Consider the following 15,813-nt stretch of genomic DNA (forward strand, 5'->3'; position numbering starts at 1 on the left):
TTTTTTTTTTCGGCCTATAATTTTTAAGCTCAAACCGAAAAAAACGAAAAAACCAAAACCCAACCACAACCAAAACAAAAAACCGAAACCAAAAAAACTGAAACCAAACGGTTTCAAAAACTCCAAAAACCGAAATTTTGATTTTTCAATTTGATTTTAACCAAAAACCACACCGAACCATACCGTACTTACACTCAACTCCAAACCCATTTTAATAACACGGTCAAATAACAACCACATACGAGTTATGTATACCAGGTTCGTTAGCAATGCAATTTTATATAATTTTTATACATTTATTTATACACAGCTGAAAATATAATTATAATATTGTTTGGTCCATTATCTCTATCTGCTTCTTCTACTGCCATCGGTGTGCTAACAGATTACAGATTCATTACTGTCCAAACCCTAGCTCAATCGAACCAGAACTCACAATCAATTGACCGATGGCGATGCGAGATTTAGTCACCGGCGGTGCGGCGTGTGCCGTGCCTGGCTCTTCTTCGTCGTCAAATCCTCTCGGTGCTCTTGCGAACGCTCTTATTGGCTCTTCGTCTCAAAAGGTACGGCTTATTTGCCGTTAGTTTTGACCTAATTGTAGTTTATTATGTTGATTTGAATCGTGTAAGAGTTTATAGGTAGATAGTTGCTTACTTATTCGCACTGCTGGTATTAGGTTATTGTTATTGTTATTATCGGAATTGAATTAAACTTGACTGTACATGAGTTTGAGGATCATTTCTAAAGCAGAATTGAATTGTATCTGTTGATTATTGTACTCATCCAAAAGTTTATCATTAGGCTGTTCTATTATTATTATTATTATTATTATTGTTATTATTATTATTATTATTGTCAGAATTGAATTATGTTTATGATGTTCTATTTGATTGTGTATAAGCTTGGAGATCATTGCTAAAGCAGAATTGAGTTATATTTATTGAGTTTTGTGCTCATCCAAAAGTTTATCGTTAGGTTGTTCTATTATTATTATTATTATTGTTGTTGTTGTTGTTGTTGATGATGTTATCGGAATTGAATTATGTTTATGATGTTTAATTTGAGTGTACATGAGCTTGGCGAATTTTGACCTATTTGTGCCTAATTATGTTGTTTTGAATTGTGAAATTAGAAATAGTTAGGTAGATAGTTATTAGGTTATTGTTATTGTTATTGCTATTGCTATTATTATTGAAGTTGAATTATGTTTATGATGCTTAATTTGATTGTACATGAGCTTGGAGATCATTTCTAAAGCAGAATTGAATTGTACTGTACATAATTTGAGGTTCTATTTCTGTTAATTTTGACCTAATTGTAGTTAATTTTGTTGAAATTCAATCGTGAAGTTAAGAGTTTATAGGTAGATAGTTATTTAGTTATTCGAACTGCTAGGTTATTATTATTATTATTATTATTATTGTTGTTGTTGTTGTTGTGATAGAAGCCAAGTTCGAGATTGGCTAATCTCCTTCTAAAACAAAATAACACTAAATGTAAAGATACTTGTTTTGATCAAATTGTTCATGTTCTCCATTAAAAACCAAATATGCCTTTTATAGGCTTACAAGAAACGTAAATATGCATGAAATAAGGAAGATAGGTTAGTGGCATAACTACCCACTAATACTTCTAGGATGAAACAACTAAAATAAAGGAGTTAACCAACTAATGCAAATAAACATGGGATTGACTAGAGAACATGGAGCCAATAGTTGTGCATCATGGAGGATCCGTATCAATACCCGCCCCATTAAAACGGGTCGTGTCCTCACGACCCACAAGTGGAGCAGTCAAACTTTCCCATGGCAGTTCTGCTGGTGGTTCAAACAACAAGAACTGGGGTGTCTTGCAACGGTGCCCCGGATGAAATTTTTCATCACAAAGGAAGCAAATGCCAGCGGCTTTCTTGGCTTGCATTTCCGTGGGAGTGAGACGCTTCAACGGAGGAGAAGCTGGCTGCGATGATGATGGTGGGGCAAGTGTACTAGGTTCCCCGGTAGGAGCGAGATTTCCCGCAAGAAGCTTGTCTTCAATTAGACGGGCCAAACCCGTGGTTTGATGGAGCGTTTGAGGATGATGGACAACCAATTCACTTTGAATTTCCGGTTTAAGTCCGGAGATGAAACAGTTCATCAGAATCACCGGGGATAAACCAACGACTCGGTTGGCAAGTCGTTCAAACTCGGTTTGGTATGCGGAAACAGTAGTAGTCTGGCGAAGTTTGAAAAGTGCAGCTTGGTGGTTTTCGTAGGTGGACGGACCGAAACGCAACTCCAATGCCCCCTTGAATTCCGTCCATGTTCCCAACAGATTGTTGTTATCCAGATGCTTATACCAACTTAGGGCGTCCTTTGTGAAATAAAAAACGGCCAGACTAAGACGGTTAGCCACCGGAACTTGGTAATAGGTAAAGTAATTCTCGGCTTGGAATATCCAATCGAGAGGGTTTGATCCATCGAAAGTGGGGAGCAATATTTTAGGAGGGCGGGGCTGATTGTTACCGGGCGGTGGTGGTGCACGGTAACCAGGTGGTGGTGGTGGAGGTGGTGGTGGACGGTAACCGGGTGGTGGTGGTGGTGGAGGTGGTGGTGGGTTGTTGGACGAAGAACCGAATCCGGAGGAGGAGGATGTGTCCTTGTCCTTAACAAGGGCAGTTAGGAGCTTGTTGGATATTTCCAATTGTTGGTTCATGGTGGCTTGCAAGGACTCTAACTGAGCTTTGGCTTGAGCAGAAGATTGGGCTGTGATCTGGGCATTAGTTGAAAGGAACTGGTCGAACCTCTCGAGGAGAGCCTGCAGAGGATCGTCGGTAGATGTAGTTTCTTTGCGGGGAGGCATGATTCGAGGAATGAAAGCACCAAATGATAGAAGCCAAGTTCGAGATTGGCTAATCTCCTTCTAAAACAAAATAACACTAAATGTAAAGATACTTGTTTTGATCAAATTGTTCATGTTCTCCATTAAAAACCAAATATGCCTTTTATAGGCTTACAAGAAACGTAAATATGCATGAAATAAGGAAGATAGGTTAGTGGCATAACTACCCACTAATACTTCTAGGATGAAACAACTAAAATAAAGGAGTTAACCAACTAATGCAAAGTTGAATTATATTTGACTGTACATGAGCTTGAGGATCATTTCTAAAGCAGAATTGAACTGTATATATCGAGTTCTGTACTTAATTTGTTGATTTGATTATTGAAGTTAGAAATCATAGGCGGATAGTTATCTAGTTATTCAAACTGTTGTAATTAGGTTATTTTGTTGTTATTATTATTATTACTGTAGTCATTTAAACTCTTTATCATTAGGCTATTGTATTATTAGTTTTTGTGTGTTCATGCCTCATCTCAAAAGTTACAATTCGTGGATTATTTGCTGCCAATTTTGACCTACTAGTAGTTAATTTTGTTTACTTCAATCGTGAAGTTAGAAATTATAGGTAGATAGTTATTACTTATTTACTTATTCAAACTGTTGTAGTTAGGTTATTTTGTTATTATTATTGTTATTTTTTTATTATTGGAATTGAATTTTGTTTATAATGTTAAAACTTGACTGTACATGAGCTTGAAGATCATTGCTAAAGCAGAATTGAATTGTATTTATTGAGTTCTGTACCCATCCAAAAGTTAGGCTGTTCTTTTATTATTATTATTATTATTATTATTATTATTATTATTGTTATTATTGTTATTATTGTTGTTGTTGGAATTGAATTATGTTTATGATGTTTAACTTGATTGTACATGAGCTTGAAGATCACTGCTAAAGCAGAATTGAATCTACACATAATTTGAGGTTCTATTGCTATAAATTTTGACTTAATTTTGTTTATTTTAATTGTGAAGTTAGGAATCATAGGTAGATAGTTATTTAGTTATTCGAACTGTTGTTATTATTTATTGGAATCGAATTTTGTTTATGATGTTTAATTTGATTGTATATAAGCTTGAAGATCATTTCTAAAGCAGAAATGCATAATTGAATTGTATTTATTAGGTTATTCTATTATTAGTCTTTGAGTGTTGATGCTTGAAATAGGAAATTGATTGTTGAATTATAAACTCTCGGAACTTCTTTAATATCTGTGAGACTATTGAATTGGTGTATAATAAATTAATAATAATACGTGCTCTTGGTTTTTCATCTCAAGAGGTAGTTTTATTATATCATAATTCTTAGTTCTGTTGCCGCCAATTTTGACCTAGTTGTACTTAATTTGTTGATTTCAAAGAAATTATAGGCAAATATTATATTTTTCTGTTGAAACTTATGGTGTCTAGTTTGGTTGAACATAAGCTTGAGGATCATTGCTGAAACAGAATTGAATTGCATTTATTGATTACTCACAGTTCTATTATTAGCTTTGCCGAGTTCCTTGATGATTAAGAAGCTATGGAAATGCTTGAATTAGGATGTTTGTGTAATAATTAACTTTCAAACTTTATCAAGGTCTGTGAGACTATTGAACCTAGTTCTTACATACTTTATATGCTGGTTCCAATCGCGAGGTTAGGAACTATAGGCAAATTATTATATAGTTATCAAAGATGTATATCTGGACTTCAAGTTCATTTCTTCAGAAAAAAAATCCAATTGGAAAACTATCGTCTTTAATTTCATTGTATATAAGCTTGAGGATCATTGCTAAAGCAGAATTGAATTGTATTATTGATTATGGTAGTCATCCAAAATTTTATTATTAGGTTGTTTTATTAGTACATATATTTTTTTTCTGTTGCTGAATGATTAAATAGTTATGGAGATGCTTGAAATAGGAAATTGTTTGTCTAATCATAGACTCTCAACACTTTAATAAGATTTGTGTGAGACTATTGAACTTAATTCTTACATACAAAAGGTACTTCCATCATATCACAGTTTGTGGTTCTCTTGCCGCCAAATTTGAACTACTTGTACCTAATTTGTTGATTCCAATTGTGAAGTTAGAAGTCATAGGCAAATAATTATATATCTAGAGTTCATCCGCCTCAGAAAACTATGGTGTCCATTTTGATTGTATATAAGCTTGAGGATCATTGCTAAATTTGAATTGTATTTATTGATTTGTGTAGTCATCCAAAACTTTATGATTAGGTTATTTTATTATTGTGTTTTTTTTTGTGCTCCTGGATGATTAAGAAGTTATGGAGATGCTTAAATACAAAATTGTTTTGTGTAATTATAAACTCTCAAAACTAAGTAAGATCTGTGAGACTATTTAACTGGTGTATAATAAATATAATATGTGGAAATCTTTGGCATATATATAACATTATCAAGTTTTTGAGCAAATTTGGTTTCTTGTATTCTTATTTCTGATCACGCATCATAATATGGAGGATGCGGTTATATGCATGATTTGACCAGTTAAGATAACATACATTTTATTGCAAGCAGGAAAGGCTGCAGGAGATTCCTACATCCGCACTTAATTCTTCTGGTAACAATTTGTACCCGGGAGTTGTAGATCCGTTGACAGCACTTCCTGGTTCTGAGTTGGAACATCCTCTGCATCAACAGAATAAGGTTTTTATTTTACTAATTTAATTGTTCATGAATGTTTATAAACAACAGCAAATGTACTCAGTAAAATCCCACCCATAGCAAAGCTGTTGGTAGGGTCTTGGGAGGGTGGGATGTAGGCAAATCATACCTCTATCCCAAGGGATAGAGAGGTCGCTTCTAGTGAGACCCTTGGCTCTAGATAACACCTGCATACCAAGCAAAGTACCAAATATATAGTGCTAGTGTGCTATTAATGTCATCCAAACTGCAGAACTAGGAAGCTATCACTAACAGAAGATGTATAGTGAAACTAAAGGTAATCATAGATGTAACATCATAGAACAACATACATACATCATTATAAACTACAAAAGCAAGCCCAGTCTACCTAAGGTGTACACTCCCCTAAGGGTCCTTAATCCTAATCATACGTCTCCATGAACTCCTATCCTGGACCATGTCCTCAGAGAGATGTAATACTGTCAAATCCTGGACCATGTCCTATATATTTATGTATTTTCTGCATTTCAGGGATCGGAGTTCATTAATGGTTTCCATGCTGCAAATGACAACAGACTTGCTGAAGTTTGGGACGGAATCCAAAACCCTCAGATTCCTCATTTCCCACCAGGGCAACCGCAGCTTCAACCAGAGTTAAATGGTAAAGTTAGCAGCTTATCATATATTATTGAACTTATCATATATTATTGCTTTGGATATATTGGCCATTTTGTTTTATATTATTGCTTTGGATTTTGTTTTACAATATGTTGTGATCCAGGTCCACCTCAAAGAGTATTATCAAGTTTTCTACATTCATTTGTTAATAGCAGTCATGGTGGAGTTTCCTTTCGGTCCCACTCAACTTCCTGTATTAGGATTGTCTGAAGGGGACAAACGATGCATACGCGATCGTAGTAGCATTATGGCTAGACATATATTTGCTGACCGAAGTGAGGATTTCATAAATGGCCAGGTTTCTTTCTCACAAATCAGAGTTATATTATTTTCTTTCTTGTTTTCTTTCCAACTGACATCTATGTATATATGTATATGCTTATTTAGGTGAATGCTCTGTTATCTTCTTTAGAAATTGATAGTCAGGGTATGGCTAGGGGCCCGATGCCTGGAAGATACCCCGAGCTTGAACAGTATTGGGGCGAGTCACAAGCCATGCAACCTAGACCACTCGGTGCAGACGGTTGGGCTGACGAATTCGCCCAACACAGAGTCAATCAAGGTGACCCTAACGCGTGGGCCCTATCATTTGAACGCCAACATGGCGCTGGTGGTTGGGCTTCTGATTTTGAACACGTAAGGACATATTGTAGCTAATTATATCGATTTATTATTATTATTGTTATTATTATTTTTATTTTTATATACGTGGTGGAAATGTGGAATTGATTTCAGGAGCAAAGGTTGATGACATCTGTGGACCGAATGGCTGGTCAAAATATTCCATCTTTGGCTGCTATGGAACAGACTCGTATGCTAGCACACACGTTAGCTCAGAACAACAATCCTAAATTTCAGGTTATATTTATAGATCCATCACATATTTTAATTTTCTAGTATCGATGCTAACTTATTTGATGATGATATTAATTTATTACATGCAGAACTCAAAGTTCCTTCAATTTGTTTCAAAGATGAGCCGCGGGGAGTTGACTATTGAAGATAACCAAGTCAAACCTGCAAGTGGTGACTGGGCAAATGAATTTCAACAACAATATAACGCGGGCCCGTCTTCTTGGGCCGATCAGTTTGCTCATGAACAGGTAAGTAGAACTTTCCGGGCCCACCTACATGTACGGCCAATATTATATTAATGGATACTTAATAATTGTGTTTTTAGGTTTCTAGGGGTCCTGAGAGTTGGGCTGATGATTTTGCAAACGAACGTGTGCATCACGGTCCAGTAGACGAACAGTGGGTCAATGAGTTCTCCAAGCTGGAAGTCAATGATTGGGCAGATGAATTTGGGCGCCAGGTTGGCGAAGGGATTCTAGGAGATGATTCTGTTGATAACTGGGCTAATGCATATGATGAGTAAGTCTTATCTTGGTCAAAGTAAAGTCAAAGAAGACAGTCAATTTGTTCGTAAATTGATAATAATGAGTAATTTTTGTAGGTACTTAAACGAACAAACTGTTTTGAAGCAAAAAGGGGACAGTTCAAGGGGAGTTTATGTGTTCTCTGATTTGAACCCTTACGTGGGCCATCCTGAACCTTTGAAAGAGGGTCAAGAATTGTTCAGAAAAGGTCTTTTAAGTGAAGCGGTTCTTGCTTTAGAAGCTGAAGTTTTAAAGAACCCTGATAATGCTGAAGGTTGGAGGTTACTTGGTGTTGCGCATGCTGAAAATGATGACGACCAACAGGTTTCCATTATTATAATATATATTTATCATTAATTAATACTTATTCAACTCTATATTTATCATTATTTAACTGTTATAACAGGCAATTGCATCAATGATGCGTGCACATGAAGCTGACCCGAGAAACTTGGAAGTACTTCTTGCACTTGGAGTGAGCCATACAAATGGTATATAATATGCATCTTAACTATTTATTTTGTTTTGAGAAAATTGCACAAGCCGTCTCTGTGGTTTGACCTGACCGTATTGCAATTTTGGTCCCTAGATTTTAAAAATTGCAAACTTAGTCCAAACATTTGTGGGAGGGTTGCACGTTAATCCCCGTTGTTAATCCCTGTTCATTTTAACGAAAAAGCGATGTCATGTGTCATTTATGTGAGGGTAGTTATGTCTTAATAAATTTGGAACCCTAATAAAAATACTCTTACAAACTTCAGAACGCATAACGTCGATTTCAACGCCTTCGATTATAGTCGACGTTCGGAGTTATGGAGTTTAAAAACGTGTTCTATTAGGATTCTAAATTTGAAAAAAACACAATTATCCTCCCATGAATGGCACATGATATAACTTTTCCGTTAAAAACTTGGATTAATGGCGGAGACTAAAAGCGCAACCCTCTCACACATGTTTGAATTAAGTACGCGGTTTTTAAAATACGGGGACCCAAATTGAAAGTTGGTCAAATCACATCACCATCTGTGCAATTTTCTCTTTTGTTTATTACCAATGTTTTCTAATCATTTTCTAATAATACAGAATTGGAACAACAAGCTGCATTAAAATATTTATATAGTTGGCTGCAAAACCACCCCGAGTACGGGAAAATCGCGCCACCTGAACTCGCGGATTCTCTATATTATGCTGATGTGAGCGTTATTCAATATCATATATGTAATAATATAATATGACTTTTAACAATGCTATTATAAATTTACAGGTGGCTAGAGCGTTTAATGAGGCAGCTCAAATGTCACCCGAGGACGCAGATGTACACATAGTACTAGGTGTTTTGTATAATCTTTCAAGAGAATATGATAAAGCAATCGAGTCATTTCAAACGGCATTAAAACTCAAGCCACGAGATTACTCGTTATGGAACAAACTTGGTGCAACACAAGCAAATAGTGTTCAGAGTGCTGATGCAATATATGCATACCAACATGTAAGTGATTTTTTTTATCAGCATTATTATTTATTTTTTATCATATGTAAGCCAAATAAATTATGATATGCTTTTGTGTTATGCAGGCATTGGACTTAAAGCCGAATTACGTTCGCGCATGGGCGAACATGGGTATTAGTTATGCGAATCAGGTAATCTTTCGTTCTGTTTCTTTATATTTACCATTTATTTAGTGATAGGAAATGGATTTAATTTGTAAGGTAATTTAATGTTACAGGGTATGTACGAGGACTCGATTCGTTACTATGTTCGTGCGTTAGCGATGAATCCAAAGGCGGATAACGCGTGGCAATATTTAAGAATTTCCTTAAGGTGAATTATATTACTTGAAATATAATTTACTAATAAATATGGACTTCTTTGTTTTTATTATTTTAAAATTTAAAATAATTTTGTTTGCAGCTGTGCTTCGAGGAATGATATGATGGAAGCGTGTGATTCGCGAAATCTCGATGTTCTTCAGAAAGAATTCCCGTTATAAAGCGTGATGTTTAATGCGTTTAAACGGTGGATATCAAGTCCGGAGATCATTTTCAGATGTAACACTTGCAGGTGATTTATATGTTGCTATATATAATAATATCTATAGGTTGGTTCATTTAAAGATATAATAAGTCTGTAATGATCCTAATTAGTGATATTACTTTTGGACCAAATTGTGATTAAGAAGTTGCAATAAATGCATTGAGAATCATTTTGTATTATAGATAAAACTGGTATAAAATAAACGAGTTTATTATACGGATGGTTCATGTGGTTTGTTTATAGGTATATTGGTTTTTATTAATCTCAACTATCATCTTTTAATCGCTGTCATTCCCAACTAACGAATTGACTTCTGACGGTCCCAACTTTTAACGTTTTTCCCTATAAAACTCAACATTTTCGTCCCAAACATCTTTGTAACTTTGTGTTGGAACTCTAGGAACCCTTTTATGTAAAAGCCCTAATTACTAAGATCGCTGGAACTCTATAACCATCGTCGGAATCGGTTGGTGGCGCTAGAGTGTTGGTGGTTGGTTGGTGGTGAGTCAATTGGTGATGGTGGTAGTGTTCAGGTGGTGTTTTCCGGCAATAAGTGTGACTTTTCCAGACAAAATTTCCGATAGCCTGCAATTAACGTCGTTAGGATTATGTTAGTCGCGAACGAACAAATACGTTAAAAGTTAGGAGCGTCAGAAGCCAATTCGTTAGTTAGGACTAACAACGACCAATAGATGATAATTGAGATTAATAAAAACCAATGTACCTTGTTTATATTGCATGTTTAGTTTCTACATTTTTTAAAACTATATTACTCGTCTATTATTTACAAACGGGTAATGTTGTTTTATATTGCGTGTAGTGTCTACATTCCTTTAGAACTATACTAGTCAAATGCCCGCACGATGCGGCGGGGTACACACGTAAAAACCACATCAAACGTAGCCTCCTTGCAATGGTATGCATGTAACACAACATTGGACTCTTAACCGGTGTTGGTAAGCGTGTCACATAATGTGTGTGTGCGCAATCTGGTAACAGTACACGCCATAACGAGTGTGGGGATGAGGTTTTCGAGGATACGGATTAAGAAGTCCAGAGTGGAAGATATTAGACAAATAATCAAATAATCGACCCGACATCATTTTAACCCAAAACTTATTCTAACTTGGCCTCTTTCAGTCTGAACCATCCGGGCATGAATATAACCAAATTAATCTTTTTTTTATCGATCCATTTCGACCATAACCCGTTATGACCCATGACCCGAACTTGCATGATCTGACCCGTTTTCGGTCATAACCGGCTATCACGTAACATGTTATTTTTCAAAAATTAAGGAACTATAGCAATACCGTACTCAAATTAAAAGAATAAAATTCTCGTTTTTATGGTGTAATGTTTTAGAAAAAATATTAACATGGGAAAAAGTTATATTCGTTTTAATATTGTGGGGTAGTTGATTTAAAATAAGGGGGTAATATGTAACTATTAATCAAATTAACAAAAACTTGATATAAGTTGAAGGACAATAGTTATAAATATATTTTAACCAAATAATACTAACCGTAGATATTGTAAATGACCACATTACTCTTAAGATTCAAAATTTTTATGCAATGTAGATTATCTAAAGCAATCAAGATTGTACATCTTAAAATTTAAAAGGTCCATTGGATTTACTTTATATATAGTATAGATATAGATTAGCCGTCTCCATTACTTACAAATGGGTGCTTCCTTTTAAAATTATTTTTGGTTTATGGCGAACATTAAAGTAAAGAGCCAAGCCAACCCGATTGATTTTTCTTACCTTCGCCTAAACATTGTCCTAAATCATGTCAGTTTGAAGCCGCATGTCAAATGGCTCACGCTTGGTACTTCTAGCACATGGGAACTTGCATATACCGCTCGAGTATTTTTGTTTTAAGAGTAAGCTCAATACACATGTACATCTTTCCGTGGCGATATACGGGTGTGAGAAGAGACTTGCCAAAAATCAAAATTGTTGATAAGTGAAGGAACGATATCACTATTTTTGTCCAATAAGATACAAAGTGGATGCTCTCATTTCAATGATATTCCACGATCAACACAATTGGTTGAATCCCGTGATGTCATTTCATAGAAGTTCGATAAGCTATGTCAAGATATGCAATCAAATGTCCTAGTAACAATATTCAATACATTCATTACATGTTTCTAGCGGATAAACTCTTATAGTCCAATAAAAATGTTATATACTTTAATTATTCTTTAAGAAGATTTAATATTTGTTTTAAATAAGTCACACATCCATTCGTGACGATTTCTTTTCGTCTTGTATGAAAGCAATCTCAGATATAAAACCTCCTGAGATGCATTATGCGACATGTGGTAATCACCTCATCAAGATACTTCATAACAAAAAAAACACTGTAGTGGATTAAGTTCCATAAAGTCTCCCTATCAATGATTGTATAATTATTTTTTTTTTGATATTTTTTAACTGATTTAAAAACATTAAAAGATGATGACTGATGGAGTGAATTGGGTAAAGTGAACAAGGGCGGCTGTCTACATCACGCCTTAACGTTGATAATGCCCCACAAAACCCAAAGGGGTGGGGTGTGGGGGGAGGGGGGTTGGGGAGGTCTATAGGGGCTTCATGGGAGAGTACGACGCTCCACTGTACATAGCCTGGAACTCGTTAACAATTTATTTTATTCCATAAAATAATTAAATTATAAGTAACTGTTGTGATAATAAAAAACTTCTTTTACTAATCAAAAAATTTAAATTAATAAAACTAAAAGTTACCAAACATCTTCTTTATTAAAAAAACAAAAAAATTTAAAGCAACCAAATAATTTAACAAACAAACAAAATTAATTAAATTATAAAAAAGTCAAAGCAACCTTTTTATAATCTAAAAAATAAACATAAGCATTAAATAAACTTACATGATCAATTTTATCCGACAAGATTCTACACAAAACATTTGATTTTGTTTTTCAATTTTTATTTTCCTTAGCAGTAAAAAACATCAAGTTCATCATCATCATCATCATCATCATCGTACTCAGTATATCTCACCAATAGCAAAGCTATGGTAGGGTCTGAGGAGGGTAAGATGTAGGCAGCCTTACCTCTACCTAATAGGGATAGAGAGGCTGCTTCCGGTGAGACCCCCGGCTCGATAGTAGTTTTGCATCAAGCCTTGGACATAAGGCACATAGCACTCAATCATCGGGACACCGGCTGATCGGTGCATGTACCCTTATCTTTCAGCTATCAACGCCACTACATGATGCCTGATTAACCGTCCGTCACTTTTAACGTTATTTTCACGAGATTAGTAAAATAACGTCAAAATTAGTGCAATTTCACTTTTGTCCACCCGAGGGTTCACACATATATGCATCATATGTGCGCACCGCAAGCAGGGCTAAAGTAAAAAACATTAAGTTAAGCTACAAAATAAAACAGATGACAATGTTTTCCATGTATCAATTAAAACTGTGATCAAAAGCCATTCGTAACAATGTTTGATAAATTATAACTTTTGTAGCAATTGTGAAACAAATTAATATAATATGTGATTAAAATAATCTAAATATTGTTAATTAAGAAACGGCGTTAGAAATGTATAGGAATTAGCGATGCCAAAAATGCGTAGTAAATGATTTTTGATGAGCGAATTTGAGGCCTTTCTATGTTTGTCATAAATTTGTAGCAATCTGCAGTTCTCTACATATTTCTGACGAAACGAAACAGTGTGTCGCAAACTACAGTAATTCTAGTAGCGCAACTTTTGAAGGACAAAGTTGTTTATCGAACAATCGCGTACTTGTTAAAACTATAGCTAGTACCGTACCGGTCCCCATGCCCCAACTTTAGGCATTTGGTTCTCTAGTATCAAATAAAAGGAAAAAAAAAATTTAGATAAAGACAATAACTATAACTCCTCTATGTATTACATGCATTGACTTTTGAAATAAATGGTTAAATTATAGAAATATTTTGGTTGGATATGATTTCTAATTTGATCAATTAGTTGACTTGTATTGAGTTTTCCTTTCCAAATAAAAAGGTGGTAGTGTCTTATTCTCATTTTGCCAAGTTGACGACTCTTTTATGTGTGGTTTCATGTCTTCTACCTAGTTGACTTCTTTCTATCTTGATATAATGATATGTCATATGTAACCAAACTTAAGTTCATGATAACATATTAATAATAATGTGATCTCATTTATTGTTTCCTTTAAACTTTATGAAATAAATCAAAAGAAATTGTACATTATTAACATGACCAAAAAGTTTGGTATCTAGTTTCTATTGTTCGTATCAGATTAAGGGATACAAGATTAGGGTTAACAATTATAAGGGACTGTCTTAATTAGGTTTTCTCTTGAGAAAATAGTTTTTCTACACTGTTGGTGGGCATTGCATGTTGGCTTTCTATTGTTTATTAGATGTTTTATGATTTTATCAGTCATGTTTTCAGTTATCGGTGGTTTACTAATGATAACGATATATCGTTAGCACTTTGCATGCATGCCTCGTTTTTGTTATCCAGATATTCATTTTTGCACGCTCTCTGTCTAACACACGTTCATGTCCGTAAGTTTTGTATTTGGAATCGTGGGTCTTCCTGGAAGCAACCTATCTATCTTTTGTGCTATTTTTTAAAACCATATATGATTATATGAATGTATTTAACTTACATGTCTTGATGTATTTCCGGATGAGGTACATTAACCTTAATTACATTTTCTAGTAACAATCTTGTAAGTTTTCTAGTAACATTTTCTAGTAACAATCTTATGGTACATTAACCATAATTTAATTGTCAGAATTAACTTTTTGCCACCAAATTTATCTGCCACACTCAATCATGCAAAAACATTCAAGTCTCTCTTTCACTCATATCATCACAGTAGAGAGAGAAAGAATCAAATTAGGGTTTTGATGGAATAACATAAAAATAGTGTGCTAATTTTTAAACAAACAAACAAAAAGAAGATGGGGAATTAATCATGTGGAGCTACTAATTAAGGAGTCATAGCTAGGGTTGTAAACGAACCGAACGAACATGAACAATGCATTGTTCATGATCATTTGTTAAGGAAATAATGTGCTCACTAACGGTTTACGAAAACTTACCGAATTAGATTTTATGTTTGTGTTTGTTAATTAATGAAATGAACGTGTTCACAAACACAAACAACACAAATAAAATCGACGAAACCTAGAGATGGTTGATGTATTCATCAATGTGAATAATAAGGAATGATACGTGAACAATGCAAAAACAATGTGAAAAATATAGTTTTCCATTTTATGTTATGGGTAATAATAAATTAAAAAATTATAAAATGTTAAGTTAAAATAAATAAATGTACAAAAAACTTTTATGAACAACATATACAAATGAACATAAATGAACGTTCATGAACACATTACCGAACACTCACGAACACAATTGAACGAACGAGGACTCTGTTCATGTTCGTTTGTTTAACTAATCAAACGGAATTCCTTGTTCATGTTCACTCATTTATTAAGCGAACAAATATAAACGAACTTCCTACCAAACGGTTCATAAACCCTTCGCTAAATGTTTGATTCGTTTACAACCATAGCCCTTGTTTTTAGAGTCGTGTAGCTAGTTTGTTTAGATGGTTACTTTTAGGGTTTTCAAGTTTTGGTTCCATTCGCCAACATCCATATATATCACTACTGTCCTCCACTATGGGTGTGACATATACATATATACCATATATATTCTACTTCCATTATAACAATCACTTCTAGCCTTCTCACTAATCAATATCAGCAATGTAAGAATATGGGATGTATAATGATCAATGCCCCAACAAATTCATATGTGTACTGCATACAAATAGCTATTATAATATGTGAAATGTGAATAAACACTAAAGTAATTATACAAACATAACAATTACTAGATCTACTTCAAACATTATTACCATATTGCTTCTTACACTTCGCACATTAAAATCTATTCAATACGTGTGTGTATACATATATTTGTTCAAACGTCTTTAATCGACCAAAAGATCTATTGGCAATACTTCGGTGTAGTAACCATGAATCGCAGAAAACATGTGTGGCAATTCATTTCCAATTGAAATTCAACGATAAATCACCGACACATCATCGACATAATAGGATTTAGCTTATTCTTCTTTAGCCAAGGCTTCATACGCCTCTAACGGAACTCGACACCAATTTCGTCAC

At 34.5% G+C, this 15,813-nt stretch overlaps 1 pseudogene across 1 annotated transcript; it reads left to right on the forward strand.

Moving 5' to 3' along the window:
• Nucleotides 1–353: 353 nt before the first annotated feature.
• Nucleotides 354–9,582, forward strand: LOC143612461 (peroxisome biogenesis protein 5-like; annotated as a pseudogene). Its single transcript, XR_013149947.1, has 15 exons — nucleotides 354–566; nucleotides 5,413–5,541; nucleotides 6,052–6,181; nucleotides 6,302–6,496; nucleotides 6,586–6,834; nucleotides 6,934–7,056; nucleotides 7,143–7,301; nucleotides 7,379–7,572; nucleotides 7,655–7,901; nucleotides 7,984–8,068; nucleotides 8,661–8,770; nucleotides 8,842–9,066; nucleotides 9,153–9,218; nucleotides 9,305–9,399; nucleotides 9,490–9,582. The product of XR_013149947.1 is annotated as a peroxisome biogenesis protein 5-like (transcript).
• The last annotated feature ends 6,231 nt before the right edge of the window (nucleotides 9,583–15,813 follow it).

This window comes from Bidens hawaiensis, unplaced genomic scaffold, assembly GCF_021521415.1.
Source record: "Bidens hawaiensis isolate Kalapana, Puna unplaced genomic scaffold, B.hawaiensis_p1.1 tig00034591_1, whole genome shotgun sequence".
NCBI classification, from domain to species: Eukaryota; Viridiplantae; Streptophyta; class Magnoliopsida; order Asterales; family Asteraceae; genus Bidens; species Bidens hawaiensis.